The sequence below is a fragment of the Gasterosteus aculeatus genome, chromosome 21 (assembly GCF_964276395.1).
Source record: "Gasterosteus aculeatus chromosome 21, fGasAcu3.hap1.1, whole genome shotgun sequence".
Lineage (NCBI taxonomy): Eukaryota > Metazoa > Chordata > Actinopteri > Perciformes > Gasterosteidae > Gasterosteus > Gasterosteus aculeatus.
Window position 1 is genome coordinate 17,873,794 of NC_135708.1, and position 17,917 is coordinate 17,891,710.

Here is a 17,917-nt window from a genome sequence, read left to right on the forward strand (position 1 = left end):
CACACACACACGCACCTCACCCTCCACATGCACGATTGAATGTTTTCATTTGTTGTTTAGATGTTAAGATATTGTATAACAGCTTTTGTTGATTTCAAATGGTTCTGATCTGATTAGTACTGTTGAACGTTAATAAACCATGTTATACTTTAAAGAGCATTTTTCTGTGATTTCTTTGTGCATGTGTGTACTGTAATGCTGGCTGGAAACATCGCAGCAGCATACGAACTCAAACCTTCAATTTATTGCTTGGTTTTTACGCCGTTTTTAGGGTGGTGCCCCGTTATTTATTTATTTTATGAAGTGATTATAATTAATTCTATTGATGATTTAATGTCACACTAGTTATTAACCAACACCATGGCCCTGTGCCGTTCCCAACACAGAAGAAGTGGAGACATTTAACACAGGAAAACAGAATGTAGAGCACAATAAGGCATCTCTTAGAGCTTGAGGGTGGCATTGTGTTTGGATGTGTGATCTCCATTACCCGACTCCCTATTTATTTAATGCAAAGAAGGCACAATGGCAGGAAGTCTGGTTAAAAGCGATAAAAACAAGCTGACATTATGTCGGAATGTGAGGAGGTTACAATGTTGACGCTGTAACATTCTCACATTCAAGAGATATCTACTTAAATTAGCACGCTAACCAGCGACCGCCGAAGTAAACTAAACAAAACAAAGTGTTTATGAGCGGAGGGCCTTGCTACAAAAGCCCCAGGGAAGCGTGACAGTCTCACACATTGACGGAGAACAGAACGAACCCGGTGTTATTGTGGTCACTGAGGTTAGCGCCAGACTACCTCAGCCTACCTGCTGAATTCAGGTGAGACCACAGGCACACGTTCGTTCCTTCTGCCGCCTCGCACCGCTCCATCCTCTCACGACAGGAAGCCCTCAGTCGAGTCAACAACAACGTGCTCGGGGTTCAGTGAAAGCGCCTCGCAGTGGACGTCGGGGAGGGGGGGGGGGGGGCCCTGCGCACAGCTTTAATTTGTGTCAGTTGTCTCGCTGCCACGTTACTGTTCTGCACACCGTGGGCATATTCCAGTTCAACCTACAAACGTCATTCTTGCGCGTGGATCACGTGCGACTTCCTCTGTGTTGTCCTCTGTTGAGCGCAACCAAGGGAGAGTGTGTCACGCAGTCTCAAAAAGGAGAAACTGCAGATATGTGCGTCATGCCCTGTTGCAAAATGCAGTTTTTTTTGTGTTGACAGTTATTAGATTAGATCAGTTTCAGGTGATAGAAAACGTGTGTAGTGAATGCTATGAAAAGGGTGGTGATCTTGATTGTTTAGGCTTGATGTTTTCTTTCTTTCTGTCTATAAAGTGTTTATACTATCATAATATCTACTTTAAATATTTCACATATCTCAAGGTCGCTAGCCAAACCCTCATGAACCGCTGGTTTAAAAATGTTTTCATTGTATTCCATTTGTAACGCTTATTCCTGTTATTTAAATGAACAAAAAAAAGAATAGAATAGAGGTATTTAACAAAAGGTTAGGTTCCTCAGGTACAGTACTTGAGTGAACACTATAGGAGTTTTCTTTCAAATTTGCAAATATATTTGGATAAATACATCCGAATCCTTACTTCAGATTTTCTAAATCAGCTGAACTACTTTCTTGTGTACCCTGCAGAGGTAAAAGTGCCCTCACAGCCTCGTTCTGTGGTGATGTTCGGTCCATCTCCCGCACATCTGTATAAAACGCCATAATCAATAAGTGGGCGCTTTGCTTCCATTAAATCCACCACACGGTGGCGTAGCTTGCTCAGCGCAGGCAGTCTGCTGTGGTTCAGGATCCAATGAGCCACCGGGAAACACACACACACACACACACACACACACACACACACACTTTGGAAACGAAAACGACCCCATCTAGTGGCGGTCTGGATGGGAGGTCAAGTCTGAGGGAAAAGTAGTGAATATCAAAGCTTCAAGCCTGAGTTGGTCTCTTCCTGCAGCAGAATATCATTCCCAAAGAGCTGCTAATAGACAAGCAGATTGATCGTATGCTGTATTACTAATATTCCATGCTCCTCATTACCCCACCAGTGAAGGGCCGCAGTAATCACCACCGGGGAAAACAGTGAAAAGTCAAAACCCAGCAGGTCCGGACTTCATTGTGAAGAATATGAAAAGACTCACAAGTAGAGCAACACCTGTGGTTTGGGAACATCCCATCCATCTTTCTGCACAGGGGGAATTGCGAGTGAGTGTGTGTGTGTGTGTGTGTGTGTGTGTGAGGGGAATACAAAGAGGGAGGACGTGGTGGAGTCTATGAGTAATAGGAGGGACAGAGTAAGCATATGTGACCCATTGACATCGAACGGGCCGGTTTCATCCGGCCAACGGTCTGATTCTGTGGACCACAGAAAGTCCCAGAGACGATGGCTTATTTATCAACAACACACACAATCACACAGCGAGGCGCACAAAAGCCCATCGGGAAAGTTAGGAGCCTCATTAGCAATTGTGAAGCGTTTTGCAGTGAAAAACAATGAAATAATGCAAACAAGAAAGCAAAAGGATAAGGAGGGCCGTCCTCTATCACAGCACTCCCAAAGGTAATAGAACTTGGACCTCCACAAATCCAGCCCAAACCGGGGAGCCCCTTATCAGCCGCCATCGCTCCCACAGCTAATATTTCACTTCAGCTCCCCGGCCCACAGAATGAGAGACGTTTCCATTTCATGTCAGTCATTTCCAGGCCTGCGTGGTACCTGTGTGGTGATAAGTGTTTGACTGACTGGGAGTGTCGTTAGTCACTGTCCGGCTCCCGGCGACAGCCGCAGATTGACGCCGACGATGAGAGGAGCGGAGACGGGGCGTTCAGGGAGAGAAGCCGGCGTACGGAGAGGAGTCACGTTTACACATGTATGTGAATGCATAACACGCACAAAGCAACACACACACACACACACACACACACCTCAAGGTGGAGTTAAAGAGAAGTCATTGTGTCATTCTTAGCTATAGAAGTGGTGGTAGAAAAAAGATTTTCTAAATTTAAGGGGACACGTTGCTATTTGACATCAGTTTCCCCAATAATTAGAACCAAATGGACTTTACCAAACACCCGTCCCACCAAGGGAGGTTGGAAAGAGAGAACTTTTCCTGATGTACATTGTGAGTCATTTTGCAAGTTTATTTATTTTTTCCTTCTTTGTTAATATTGAGTCAATAGTACTTGATGAAGTTGTGAAAAGGGTTCAGCCAGCCAGTATTATTCACGTATATTCTGTGTTTTCTCCATTGCTCTGAAGTTAGATTGTGGGAATTAAATTACCCTTACAGTTCAGTTGGCTTTCAGTCCAATTTACATCGAGCTACACTTCTCCCACAAAATAATAATTTCTATATCAATAAATAATAGTATAATATTATGATCTGTTAGAATGATTGAATCCCCCCTTTCCTCTGTGTCACTTGATGGACGGAGAATCAGAAAACAATGATAAACTTCATTTTCAACACTTCCGACCCCCTCCGGTGCGTTTTCAATAGTCACATTTAATATAAATATATATAAATATATATGTATATTGTTGAACCTTCCTTTTTGACCTCTGGTAAGACAGACATCTTTAAATCAGACTATTTAAACGAGGCCGCACGAACATTAATCCAGTAGAAATGATGATGACGATGAAGATAACATGGAAGAATAAAGTTTGCAACACTGTTTCAATCTCAAAGACAAGTCAACCCACGCTCCCTTTCCACCATTTGTCTCAATCTGGGCCAACCTGGGAAAGAAAAATAGGAAATAATACAGCACTTCAGGGCCGTGAGGTTCAATCTCTGGACATCTCTAGAACATGTTTTCACCCTCGCAGTCTCTACCCTTCCTTTTTTACCTCGCTTTCCAAAAGCGCGGCAGTAAGCCGTGAGATGGATGGGCTGAGCGCTGCACGCTCTCCAAAAGAGAACAGAGTCTGACTCCACCTGAAGGAGCGAAAACAAAAGAGCCATCTCTACCTGTAGGACTGTGGGAGTCGAGGCTTTGATCTGGACCAGAAAGAGAGAGTAGTTTGATGAAATATTGATGTTTTTTTCTTTTTTAACTGTGTCCTGCGGGAGCTCGGTCTGCTCTCAGGATGTGTGCGCTGATACACAATGCTGCCCCGTGTTTCGCTGGATGAGAATGTCAGTGCGGCTCAAGGAGTCTTATCGGTCCTAATGGGCCTAATGATGACCCCCCACTCGGGGGCCTGTATCGGTTAGGGAGTTTTTCTCTGCTTGATCAAAAGAAGAAGTACTTTTAATCAGTCACCATCAATTGCAGAATACACACGCGTGATGTGAGTCTGACAGCGTCTTTGCAGGATTTTGACAGCAAAGCCTGCACATGACTTAAATCTTTATTTGGCGTTTGATGGGTGATTATCTGCCCTTTAAACAAAGGTGCATCGGCTTTCAGGGTACATGTTGCATATGTCAACATGTTCATTTATGAATAGAGAGGATATAACAACTCAAAAAGCTTTGACTTATCAGATATTGCATGATACCATGAGCTGAACTTGCAAATAAAATTGTCACGTTGAAATAACCAGCAAACGAATCAACGGTGGAAAACGTCATGACTCTTTTTTGGCCATTATATCAAAATATGATATATGTCAAAATATGCCTCCTTGAACCCAAATCGGACCATGTAATGTGATTTCAACCGACTGCTCGGAAACTTTGATTTGAGTTTATATGAGTGACCCACATACATCAAGCAACAATCATCTCCGTGCCAGAAACGAAAAATCTGAATATTGATAATTGCCCAGAGTGCTTTTGTCTGGACGTTAAGAGGCCGACACACTACAATCCCACTGGAGAAGAGGGTGAGAGGCGCGGGGCGGATTTATCACTGTCCCATGCTCACGTTCGTACAGATAGACGGCGGGCATAATGACTTCTGCGGGGGGAAAAAAGCAGAGTGATTATTTAAACTTAAAGGAAGAGCAGAGCGAGGCAGGGAATGGGGGTCGATGGGGGGGGGGGGTGGGGGCGTCTGAGGAGGAGCCAGGGGCAGGAGATAGTCTGGGAAAGGTCTCGCGTCAAAGTGGAATTAACATGCCTTTCCATTGGAGTCCATTAGATAATCATATTCATACCACACAAGGCTCCAAACCCTCTCTGTTTCATTATTCCCTTTTAATCCGGCCTGATAAGGGGGTGCAGGCGTCGTGGTTTTATTATGTCGTCATTTGGAATCCACACTAAATCCCCACGGGGTGTTATCACGGGGAAATTGCTTAAACAGCCCAAGTGGATATAGTTTGTCATTTATTATTTCTGACGGATTCAAAATAACTGCAAATATCCTTTTGTGATTATTTGGGGCTGAGAGTCTTATCATTCATTCACACTAATGGGGCCCACTCAAGCCACCCGATACCTCCGGCAGGGTGAGGAGGGAGGGGAGGAGGGATGGGAGGAGAAGAAGAGATGCGGGGGGGGTGTTTAGTGTCCTGCATGTACAAGTGTGCACAGGTACAGTACGTGTGAGGAGAAAGAAAGAGAGGAGGGAGAAAGCAGCATGGGCGAGGCAGAGGGGGAGCCTCTGAGCTCTATGTACACAGCTTAAGGACGGATAAGAGCGGACTAGAGGTCACGGGAGGTTCTCCTTTGTGCCATGTTTGTTTGGTCCCAAATCTCTGGTCCTTTGCAAACGGGCCCAGTGTGACGGTGCACTTGCAGTAGCAGAGCAAGCAGACCACTTTGAGAGCATCCTACCGGGCCCTAATTGGAGACAAATACAGACAGGAAGCCAGGGGAGTGAAACATGGGGAACATGAACTGACCAATTTGATTTGTAACTCAATGGGTCATTTCACCAGAAACAGCGGTATCAAGCCGTTGATTTAATTTGGATTTTATTCATCCATCCGAGATTCCAAGATACATTTTCAATTTCAATTTTTTTTATTTAGTGTGGCTGACACGCTACACTGAAGCGAAGGACTGAAGACAATTCCAATGTCCCTTCGTCTTAAAGCAGCTTCTGTCCTTCCCTTGTTCCTGCAGCCGCTGCGTTTCCAGCACCCACATCTGGGAGGATATAATATGCTCATGCTGTCGTATCCCTTTCACAGTGACATCTGTCCAGCGGCGGAGAATAAAAGGCGAAAATCCAAATGCCTACACAACAGTATTGATTTACTGTTACTCGAGTAACATACGTGGACACTCTGAGCGCTGCAGACTATTGTGTGAGATCGTTGAAACACGCTCTGTCAGTTGGTCACTCTCCAAAAAGAAAAGAAAAAAGACGGAGCACAAGACGCAGATGTTGATCTCCAGCGCATAGATTTATTTTTGGTTGTGCTGCGGGGGGAAAGTGACAGGGAGTGTGTGTACGTGTGTGCAAGAGTGTGTGCTTGTGATTGGTTATCCTGTGTGTGTGTGTGTGTGTGTGTGTCTACCTCAGTGAGTACACCTCCCTGTCTGTAGATCTCAGGGTCTGGAACAAACAGTAGTTCCTTCTTAATTGGGGTGAGATCTGGGGCTTAAAGGGGGCCAAGAAGGGACCCGAACCCCCTTTTTTTTCTCCTCCAGAATCGCTTTGGCTACAGAGGTGCTTTTGATGTGTGCTTTGGCTCTGCGAGCCTTACTTTGGAATATGTTCTTGGGAGACCATTGGTTACTTGCCTCCAGGCAGAATCTCAATCCCCAGGATCCCGGCCCTCTTTGATGAAATACTTTCGGGAGCCGCTAACCCTACTGATGCCCATGTGCACCACCTCCCCCCTCCTTTGCCCTTATGTTCTCCCCCCCCCACCTTACCCCCACCTCCACGTTCCTCGGATTCTCTTTGAGAGATTCATAACAAGGACTTTATCTCTGTGTAGTCCAGGCCAGATGAGCACCGCCTGACAAACTGACAGCAGAATTAGTCGTGTCTCACAGAGCACCTTTGACTGTCTCCTCTCTCGGCCCGACTTCCTGTCGTCAGGCACACGTGCGCTTTCCTTGTATCGGTACTGATTTATATCACAGCTCAGATTCCATTGTTGTGTAGGTTTTTTGGGGGGTTATTTCTTTTCAATTATAAACATGTTTTGCTTTTATTTTGAAATTTGGTTTGGATCACAAGGAAAACGTGTATCTGTATCTGGAGATGTGTTGATGAATATGGAAACTATTTGAGTGAAAGCACTGTCAAATTTAAAAAGGGCTCCTCAAACACTCATCATAGCTGCCCAATGTGTGTATTGAAAATCCATTTTCATACCATGACAAAATCCAAAGATTTGGGATGCTGACGGTTTTGACAGAAGATCTTGGGCTCTGATTGATTAAGGCAATTAGTCAAAATGCAGACTTTATTTGCATAAAAGGGATTAGAAAAGTGACAAAATATAAAAAAAAAGAAAGAAAAAAAATCTGTTTACAGACCACTTTGTTTTCAGCTAATTATACTTGTGTTAAAATCGGGGTAAATAAGTGTGACTTGATGCACTTGACCTCTCGGCCACACACACATTCAAATCCGGGTTAAACGATTAGCCAGTGATTTCCCTCTCCAAACTCCAACCTCTTCATTGATTGAAACAGCACCCTTAAGACCTTTCTTACCACATCATTTCCCTGTATATTGATTACGTATATTGATTATAATCCTACAGGAAGGCTTCCCTCTGCTTTACTGCACAGTTCGGCATCGCTCTGACTGCTGAGAGCAGGAGACTATTTTAGCTCTTGTAAATCAACAGTTTCTAATAAGTGAGCTCCGTAGTTTAAATTTGAATACTTTTTGGGAGATATTTGATAAAAAGAAATATGCAAATTTAAGTGAATTACTTAAAAAAATATTTGATTTCATGCAGACTCATAATATGTCTCATAATAGTTGAACTAGTGGGATTTATGTAAATGTGCACAGAGCAAAGTGTTTATTGCTGTCCTTTGAACCTTTGTGAAAACTAACTGTACATAGAGCGGCGGAAATACTAGTGTATTTAATGTATTTAACAAACACAGTATTTTATGTGATCAATTGGCCATACAAGTACAATTCAAACCTCATAACTAAGTTACATAGAAAATAAAAACGGAAATAATGGCAAAGATTCTTGACATATAACTTTTGTTAAGTGTAAACACACATTTGTTACACAACTTGGATCAGTTAGTCTCCCAAATGTGCCACAAAGGCCAAAAAGGAAGAGCGAGGTGTGTAGACTTCATGAAGTGGGCTTATTTGCCATAAATTGTAGTTTTAGGAGGAAATAGGATTAGAGTAAAAGACATGCTGATTTAAAGAAAGAAAGAAAGAAAGAAAGAAAGGGGTACCGAAAATAAAAAAAAAAGGAGGGAGGCAGTGAGGAAAGGAGGGAGCAATCCGAAGGGAGGAGTCAAGCGAGGGAAGGAGCAGCTGGAGTCCCACACTTCGCCCTCTCTCTTCTCCTCGAAAAAGCGCACTAAATGTAATAACAAGTCTCCACGCGCTTCTGCGGCGCATATGTTGGTTTTACGCACATCCGCGGTCAGCTATCGGCGGATTGAATCGGCAGTCTGGTGCCGTTAGTCCGGCGGTGCTTGTCCACAGACAAACTGTGAGAAGGTGGAGAAAGACGCTCAGGAGGAGGAGAAGAAGAAGAAGAAGAAGAAGAAGAAGAAGAAGAAGAAGAAGAGGAAGAAAACTCTGGCAGCGTCGCTTTGGAGTTGGAGTTGCAGCGTAAAAAAAAGAAAAGAAAAAAAGAAAGAAGTCCCAGCAAACTCCTGAGTCACATCTGCAACTTGGGCAGAGAAGAAGCCGAAGAAACAAGATAAAAAACGCTTCCCCCCCCCTGCGGTGAAGAAAACGAAAAAGACAAGAGTTAGAGGGGGAATCACCCAGAAAGAAGTAAGTAATCCAGCTCACACACAGGCGCAACATTGTTGCGCTTACGTCTACTTTTAAAGTTTATAGGAGCCGCTGGTGAAGCAGTTTAACTAAAACAACAACGATGTCATTTCTTACGAGTAAAGATGTTGAGACACGAAGGTGGATTTGCAGAGGAAACACTGGTGCGAAACACGGATGAAAAGCTTCGCTTCGGAGATCCCGACAAAAACCGGGCCGACTTGTATTACAGTTGGTTCCGCCTGCGTGATTTACGCGCCGGGGAAGAAGAAACCCCGCTTGGCACACTTTACAACCACCCGACGGACAGATGTGCGTTAAAAAAAAAAAATACGTTGCATAAAGTTAGTGGAGGCAGTTCTGAAGAACTGGTGTTTGGCTCTTTGGTGGGTTTGGGAGACACGGGAAACACGTGTGTGTGTCTGTTTGCAGGTTTGGACTCAAACTAGATCCACTTTTGCACACATGTAACTTTATTGGACTCCTGCCTAAAGAAACGAGGGGGGGGGGGGGTGGCATTCCTATGTGAATGCGTGATCGTATTTCAGGGTCTGTTATTGATTTAGTTTATTCTATACATTCCCATCTAAACCCACATTTCTTCATCACTGGTTTTATAGTATTTTCAAAGGTCGATTGGAGGCCTTGATGCAAGTAATAATAATATTGCTGTGCCCCAAAAAAAATTCATTCAATTCTATCAATTCATTTTTTTCTCACACTTGTCATTGAGCTGATATTTGGGTGTTTCAATGAGGTCAAATGTGCACTTTCATTTGACTTAACAAGTCTGGAAACTTAATCCAAACAGTTATTAACAATAATTCCAAATGAATATCTGCTTCACCCTTTAAAAGAAAAACACAAATGTGAAGAGGAACACACGTGTATGTAAGACGTGTGCTCAGAGAAATTGAAGTCTATTGCAGGGGGGTCTGTGGCCCTGCAGGGGTCCATGTGGGGTGTTTTATGGGGCCCCAAGCAACACTATAAATGGCGCAGAGCCACTATGATTTAGTGTATTAGAATTCACTTGATTTAACACAATTAAGATTGAACACAAAGGGCCGACCCAATCACGGGCTTGTCCCATTCAGAGACAGCCCTTCATTTAAAAACACAATCGACACTAAAACAGCAAACTCTCTCCTGGACTTGTTCACGGGGGAAAGTGTCTCAAACAGAAGTCTGTACAGTTTTTTTCCTTTGGAGGGTCTGGCACATGCAAACGTTTGTGAGCCCCCGAGCCTCCACATGTGTGGATATTTGTTTGAAACTTTCCCTCCTGTCCTCGCCAGCTGTTCCACATTTTATCTGCTTGTCTGCTCTCGGGTTTCATGTGGACGACGAGGGTCCGAGGTGCTCAGCCATGCGGTGCAGCTCAAATCCTCCCTCTATAGCTTTTTTGACACTTAGCGAATTATTAACGGAGCCTGGCTGCCTGGAGACGGAGCGGTGAGCGAACACACCTAATAAGATGTTTAACAGCACAAGTTCACACAGATAAAAATCTCCCTTTAGCTGTTTTTATGAGGCGCTTCTGTCATTCATCTCGGCTGTGGATTTGGCTCTGAGCGGCGGTCTTGGTTGCGTTTGTCTAATAATATAAAAAAGGTACTGTCACATGAGCTGTCACTTGATATGGCCCCTGTTTTATTTATGATAATAAAATAACATTTCACATAGGCTACAAGGAAAAGTGAATCACTGTCATGTCCATGATTCAGCTCTGTTAACAATGAAAATAATGACGCTTCAGGCCTCAGATTTTGAGCTTAATATTTATAATTTTGAAATGACATCATGAGAATAATCTGTAAATGTAATTGTATTTATTGTGATAAAACAAACAGGGATGTACATTTATTTGCTATATGTTTGGGGTTTTGTTCCATAATAATATTTTTTAAATAAAACAAACAAATCATTACAAATACCATAGAATAACCTCTATATCATTTTTATTTAAGGCCAAATATTAGGATTCCATCTGGTTTCATTTATATAAAATACATACAATATGATACATTTTCCACAAGCCTTAAATTAAACGTGATTAAATCAAAACTTAGAGACCAACCGATCAAAGATTAATCTGTGATTCTTTCGTTCTTTAATTTAATATCCAATAGAACAACTTTATTTGCTATTCTATATAATTTCTGTCTTTACAGTAATTCTTTTGAGAATGGGACACATTATAAATTAAATGAAACAGCTTCATAATAAAAGAGCAATGCAATAATAAAGTCTATAAATATTAAAGAAGAACAGAACATGTTTTTGTATTATTTTACCTAAAGGAAAATACATTAGTGGGGAATACTGATTTCAAACAGGTGCACCTTTACCCCCCCCCCCCCCTTCCCAAAAAGAGAAGGACTTTGTCTCATTATGATGCAGCGGCGGTGATGAATGCAGCAGTGTTTAAGATGCTAATCTGCTTGCAATGAGATGCACAACTCTCGCTTACTGTAGCCAGCAGAGATGCATCACAGCCGCCGCCTTCCCTCCGCACCAGTCGGTCCGTCAGATAGCGCCGCCGCGGCGTATCGTTTCATCTCAACTTTAAAGTTAAAGTTATGCATAGCGACGGCGCCCCGGCTCACCCGTGACCCCGGCGCCCCGGCAGAATAAGGGCAGTCGTGTTAATGCAGCGAGATGACATGCTATTAGCTGTTGAGGTATGGCCCTCTCCTCTTTTTAAGGGCCTGGCATTCACAGCTGAATGCAGGTTCTGTCCTCAGTCTTTTCACACCCTGCAGCAAGAATACCTGTTATCAGGTCTATATGCAAGAGGCCCTAATGAGCTGTGTTGTTGTGCTAATGCAGCGACCTGAAGCCCTTAAAGAGGTGGCAGATGTTTTGTTAAAACGAGGGTAATGTGGGGAAGTTGTTTTTCCTCAAGATAATGAGCTCTGTAGTTTGTTTTCGGTGTTAGCTGGTTTGCTCTGCAGGTTTTTCTGCAGGTGGTTTGTGTTTATTGGGACCGCAAACAGGTATACAAAGGTTTTAAAATGCACAGAAATAAGTGGAAGTCTGGAGTAATTCCCTGTATAATACGATTAGCTGTTGCTTCCCTCGCGGTGCTGAGTAGATGGACCCAAAAAGAAATCTCTCACTTTGATGATTTGGTACTTTGATATGTTGACATCAAATGAAACAGACACAGTGGGGAAAGAAAGAGGAGAAGTCAGACAGAGGTAGTGATTGAGGAAGGAGGGAAAAAAGGAAGCCGTGCATGCGCGCGTGCGTGTGTGTGTGTGTGGTTTGCGAGGGAGTGCCATGAAAAGTTGGGCTGAGATGGCAAACCTGAAAAGCGTCAAAAACGTCTGGATGCATTTGCGTGCGAGCAGAGACAAGAAGGGGTCTCGGGGGCTGGCGAGGGCTCCTCCTCGGCCTCCTAATCCCCAGGCCCAGCCATCCCTTCAGGGCATGCCTCAGATCTGTGCTCCCTGGCTCTCTCCGCGCCGACGACCCAGCTCCGCCGGCAGATTTAATATGCTATGTGTTCCTGCTCCCCCGGCTCCCCTCCACCTTCGACCAGCATTGTCCCAGAGCGGGACCCCCGCTCCCCGCTTCAAGGAGCCTGCTAAAGGCACCTTTCAAGCCGGGGCGATGTCTCCCGGATGAGGCGCGCTGACGACGTGGGGAGGAAGAGGGCGCGAGGCTCCAGATATCGCACAGTAATTTCAGATATGTACATTACACACATCCAGGGCGTTTAACGCACTTGAGGGCTTTTTTGCAACAAACCGCACAGCGACACATTCACCTCGCCGCACTCAAACTGCATGCATGTACATGCAATCTGCTGCTCATTCACACTTCCTTCCTTCCCTCGCTCATACACATGCGAGTTGAGAATTTATTTTGTCCTTTTGGTCTTTTTCCCTTTCTTGCGGAAGCCCCCCCTCCCCTTTTTTTTCTTCGTTTGTCCAAAGAAATTCAAAATGGGAGGGAAACGAGTTGCCTTAGCAGGGGCTGAGGGAGGGCTGGATAGTTTTCCATGGCTCGGGCCTGTTGGAAACTCCAACCGTACATGATAATTAGTCTGGTCAACTGCTCCCCCGGAGTGAGGCACTGAGGACGGCCATTAAAAAAAAAAAAAGAGAGAAAAAGAAGGAGAAAAAAAAAAAAAAAAGCACTGAAAACAGTAAAGTACGTTTGCATCAAGTGAGTGGAATTTACGATCGATTAAATCAGGTCTGACAGCTCAACATAAGCCCGGTTGTGGGTCATGGCAAATTTTATTGCAAACACTCGGGCTTGTGCGCGAGAACGCAAAGTGTGCCAGCGAGCGGCCGCGTGTTTATTTCCCACACTTGAGGAGAAGCAGGACAAGTCGCGGCTGCACGCGGGCGCCGCTCATCCCCTCCTCTGTTTGCTCTAGCCGCCGTAAAAATGTCTTTAGGTCCGCGGTGTGAAGTATAGCAGCAAGAGGTGAAGTGCTTTGGTTATGGGGCCCCATTTGCTCACGTAAAAAACCCTGAGCCCCCTAAAGACGCCGTGTCCCGGGGGCCCCGGGAGGGGGGGGGGGGGGGGGGGGGGGGGCTGTTATTGCAGATGTGGCATTGTGTCAGTCTTTGACGGGAGCCCGTTGTGGCATCCGTGAGGGGGTCTTGTGCTTCCCCGAGCGGGGCGGCGGCGGCGGCGGTTCGCGGGGGGGAGGACAGATGAGCTGGCCTCTCGCTGTGAACAATGATCTGTCACTTACCCCTGCCTCTCGCTGTGTGAAGCCATGAGTCAGGCTCCGGGATACGTGCACCCTCTGGGCAAATGATCTGAACTAAAAAAACAACAAAAACAAAAAAAACGCTTTATCGTTTGCTGTGCGTTATCCGAAACAAAACTCCTGCCCTCACACCGGTAATTAAATGATGCATTGTCATGCAATAGCGCCCACAATGTGCACCCCGTGTGTTTGCAATCCCATGCTGCTCGGTCGTCTTTCAGTGGGACTTTTCCCTGAGTATTGTTGCATCCCGGAGTGGAGGTCAATGGGGGCTCTATTGTTTGAATGTCAAATGTAAATCCCAAGGTTAATACCTGAAAGAAGCGCACGCCCGGACATTCTCTCTCCTCTCCAAACATGTTTAGATGAGTACCTCTTCCCCCACTCTGCTCCTTCATTTCCGTCCGCTGTGGACTTGGGGCAAGTTAGAAATGGGGGAGGGGGGGGTGCATCTCATATGAACCCCTCTCTTCACAGCACTGAATGCTAACAGAGCCTGCCTCTAATAATGCCTCATCTTGGAAAAACAAAAGAGGAACTCTACTATCTGAGCAAATTTCTGCCCCGACCTGAAAGAGCCCCCCCCCACCCCCCCCTCCTTTGACAGCGGAGCATTTGAAGACTAATCGTTTTTTCTCATGCAAAGCACGCTGTTTTAAGAGCCCGGGCCTCGGGAAGAGAGGGGGCTGTGTTTTAACAATACTCCGCAGGGAGTTAGGAACAGGGTTTGGGGAGGGGGGGGGGGGGCAGGGTTGAAGGGGTGGGGGTATTCCTCTCTCCTTTGCTCCTTCAGACAAAGCCCAGTTCCTTTCAGGGTTGCATGGGGGGTAGGGTGCATGGGGAAGGAGGAGGGAGCATCCGAGAGTTTTGAGTTCCTTAAAAGAGAGGGACTCCAGCCGGTTTTAATGACAGTTAGTCGTCATGAATCCTGCACCTCGCAGGGAAAATGCCGGGCCGGCCTGGCAGTGACAGGCCTGGAAAGAAGTGGGCCCGGGAAAATTTATAGAGAAACAGTAATGTTAACGTGTACGCGGGGCCCCTAAAACGGCTTTGCCTATTCCTGCCAGACTTGTGTTTTTATTAAGAGGGGTCGACATGCTTTGGAAATATATCTTATTCATGAAGAACGCCAGGTTAGGCTTCCCAAAGAATTCATTATACTCCCCCCCCCCCCCCAGATGCGGCTTTGCGGGTTGCGGCCCGTCCCTCGGAGGACGTGGAGCGTGGAGCGCGACATTGTAAAGGCTCCCTCAGTGGGCGCGGGGAGTTGCGAAGGGTTCCATTTGTCAAAAGGTGCCCGGGTCTTTTTCCCTCCTCAACACTTTCCCGGCTCAGCCTCAAACTCATTGTCTGAGCAAAGGCAGGACATTAGTCACCGCAACGCCACGGGAGCCTGCGGGGCTAAGGACCGGCGCTCTGCAGCCCGGGCTGGGACAGAGGGGAGGAGAGAGAGAGAGAGAGAGAGAGGGGAGAGGCAAGGAGGGAGGGGAGAAGGGAAGGAGGGAGAGATGGATAAGGTGAGAGCGGGGCAGGAAGGGAGGAGGAAATGTGCTGGTAGCCCCGAAAAGTGAGGAGGAGAGTGCAGAGCATGTGTGTGGGAGAGGGAGAAAGACCATGGGGGGGTTAGAGGGAGTGGAGTCTGTAGTTCTACCTCAGGGCTCAGTACGTAAGCCCCTGTCTACCCCCCAAAGCTGCTTTCACAAAGAGATTTACAAGACAGGTCTCCGGTGTGCTTTGCTGCCCTGCATTATGAGTGAGTGAGCGTGTCAATGTGTGTGTGTGTGTGTGTGTGTGTGTGTGTGTGTGTGTGTTACTGGAATGGACTTTTCATTTTATTTTTCATCAGGACTTGTTTTTGCATCATCTAAGCAGGAAATATACTCACCTAAATGTACCAATCAAGGAAGGTCAGACCCACGGTAGAGTGTGAATAACCTATTCCCCTGGTGGCAGTGTGTGTGTGTGTGTGTGTGTGTGTGTGCGTGTGCATTCATGTGTGAATGTATTTCACAGATTCACACATACAAGGGATCCTGTTAGCTTTTGGAATTATTTATAAAGCCTGGCTTTTGTGTGGCGCTCTAAGTCGCTGTCTCCTCCCATTACTGCCTATGACTCTACCTGGGCTTCCATCCGCCGGCCTCCCCAGCACCAGCAACCGAGTTTGGTGTTATATCTAAAACCTTTGCAGCTCCTTTCCTCCGATACTCTCTCTCTCTCTGGCTTAAGATCTGCTCTCCTGGAAAAATTGTGTTTTCATTTAAAAAGGCCTAAACTTAACGAGACAAACTATACATTTCAGAGACAGAGACACGCAAAGTTGCACCAACCCCATCCCATATGGCCTTGATTACCCTCTAATCCAGGAAAGTTTTTTTTTCATTTTTCTAGCGCGGGCCGAGCCGGGTGAAGGTTTTAGTGTGTTTGAGACGGTTTATGCTAATGTTGCTTTTATTGAAACAAGCCGGGATGCGATTATGGTCGCGCATCGGTGCACATGAGCAGCGCACCGCTCCGGTCTCCCCCGTCCCCCCTCTGGCGCGGAGATCAATGCAAACCAGCTAACGCGGGGTAATAAGCTATTAGTACCCACATTGTTGGGGGAGATTTACATACATCGACCGGCGGACTGATAAACTGGGTTTCCCGTGTCCTAGAGGTAACAATTACTGTGTGTGTGTGAGTGATTAGCTGCGTGTGAACCGTCGCCGGGCGACTGCCAGTCCTGTGTGATAGGTGCCAGATTGCGTAGCTGGGTGCCAGGTTGTCTCTGCTTGTCAGAGGGGGGGGGGGGGTGGAGGAGATGTGAGGCTGATCACACTGTACACTGTTCCTCTGATCTGATTCATCACTAGCCGTCTCTCTCCCGCAAAAGGTGTGAACTTATTATACCCCGTCTCAACTTCCAGCGCGGAGCCAGCCGCTCTCCATGCTTCCCAATTAACCCCGGGCTCCCGTCAAACGCTCCAATTAAGGCCTCCGCCTCCTCCTCCTCCGCCTCCTCCTCCTCCTCCTCCGCCTCCGCAGACTTGCCGTGTCAGCGGGTCGGGACGAGAGTGGTGAGTGAGCGGGCCGGGGAGCGCTGAGCATGTTTGTTTAGTAGCTGTCTTAAGCGATGGTGTTACAGCTCCCAGATTTATGCGAGGCGGGGTTCTAAACAGCTGGAACGAGCAAACACACCCCAGATGTTTGGCTTCCTCGCGACGGAGCCGGCGGGCCTTGAGGGGGGGGAGGGGGGGGGGGCGCCTGTCTAATGACGGCCTTGTTTCCACGGGCCATTTTGTGACTGCGCTCCGTGGAGTTTATGGGGAGTGTTTTTTGTTTTTTGTCGAACGCTTGTCAGCGGCGTGAGGTTTATGGCATCGCGTTCCAGCGGGCCCCGTCGCGGCGTGATAGCGGCTCGGGCATTTGAGTTGCTGCGAGTTTCTTCCAAACTCAGCCTTTTCAAAATGAAAAAAAAAATAAAAAACTCAACTCAGGTGGGGTAAACAGGTCTTGCAGCACCGGCAAATCCTCTGAGACTCCTGCGCGCGCATGTGTGTGTGTGTGTGTGTGTGTGTGTGTGTGGAGCCGGCACGCAGGGATGGGGGGGGGGCTCTGTGGCTGATATGAAAGTGAAGGGAGAGAGTTGTCTCCCGCTGCTGCCGCTGGGAGAGCCGTCAGGGAGCCAGAAGTCTCCGGGACTCCCTCTGAGCCTCGGCTGCCTTTGATCCCACATCTCCGCCGCAGTACACTCCCCACTGCTGCGGCGCCCACTGCCGCAGACCCCTGCAGCACGGACCCACCGAACATCCCCCGGCCCGAGACCTGCACGAGGGCCACGGAAACCCAACTCGCGGTCGTTGGTTTCACATGAAAGACACCACCACTCGTGCAACGAAGACACTTGCGCAAGAAGAAGAAGAAGAAAATATTGAGCTGCAGCAGCTGAACATCAGACATCACATCAGTTGATCTGTTTCCATTGTCAGTAAATCCTTTGGTGTTTAAAATGTCAGAAACATGGAAAGTTTCCAACACCCAAAGTCCAGTTAATAGTTAAATATGTTCCTTGTAGGAGCCAAAACCAGCAAATGTTTTGCATCTTTCTTGTATCTGATTAATTTAACTTTATCTACCAAGTATTTCAACACTAGATAAATAAAAAGTGATGGGATAATTTACCATGCTGACGAAAACGGACATATTCAATCACTGTTTTTTAGTAGTGTGTTTTGTCATTAAAGACACAGCTCACCCCCTTCCCTTGTTCTCCCGTCCACAACTGACATGTTGAAATAAGCTTGATTGCTGATAGAGTGACCTTATTTTTACGGTATATTT

The 17,917-nt window shown here is 46.3% G+C and overlaps 1 protein-coding gene across 1 annotated transcript in view; it reads left to right on the plus strand.

Moving 5' to 3' along the window:
* The first annotated feature begins 8,370 nt into the window (after positions 1 to 8,370).
* The window catches only part of gli3 (GLI family zinc finger 3), an 80,168-nt gene continuing 70,621 nt past the window's right edge, over positions 8,371 to 17,917 (plus strand). Inside the window, exon 1 of the mRNA XM_078096087.1 lies at positions 8,371 to 8,859. The gene's annotated coding sequence lies outside the window, so the exon portion shown is untranslated. The remainder of the gene's footprint in view (positions 8,860 to 17,917) is intronic.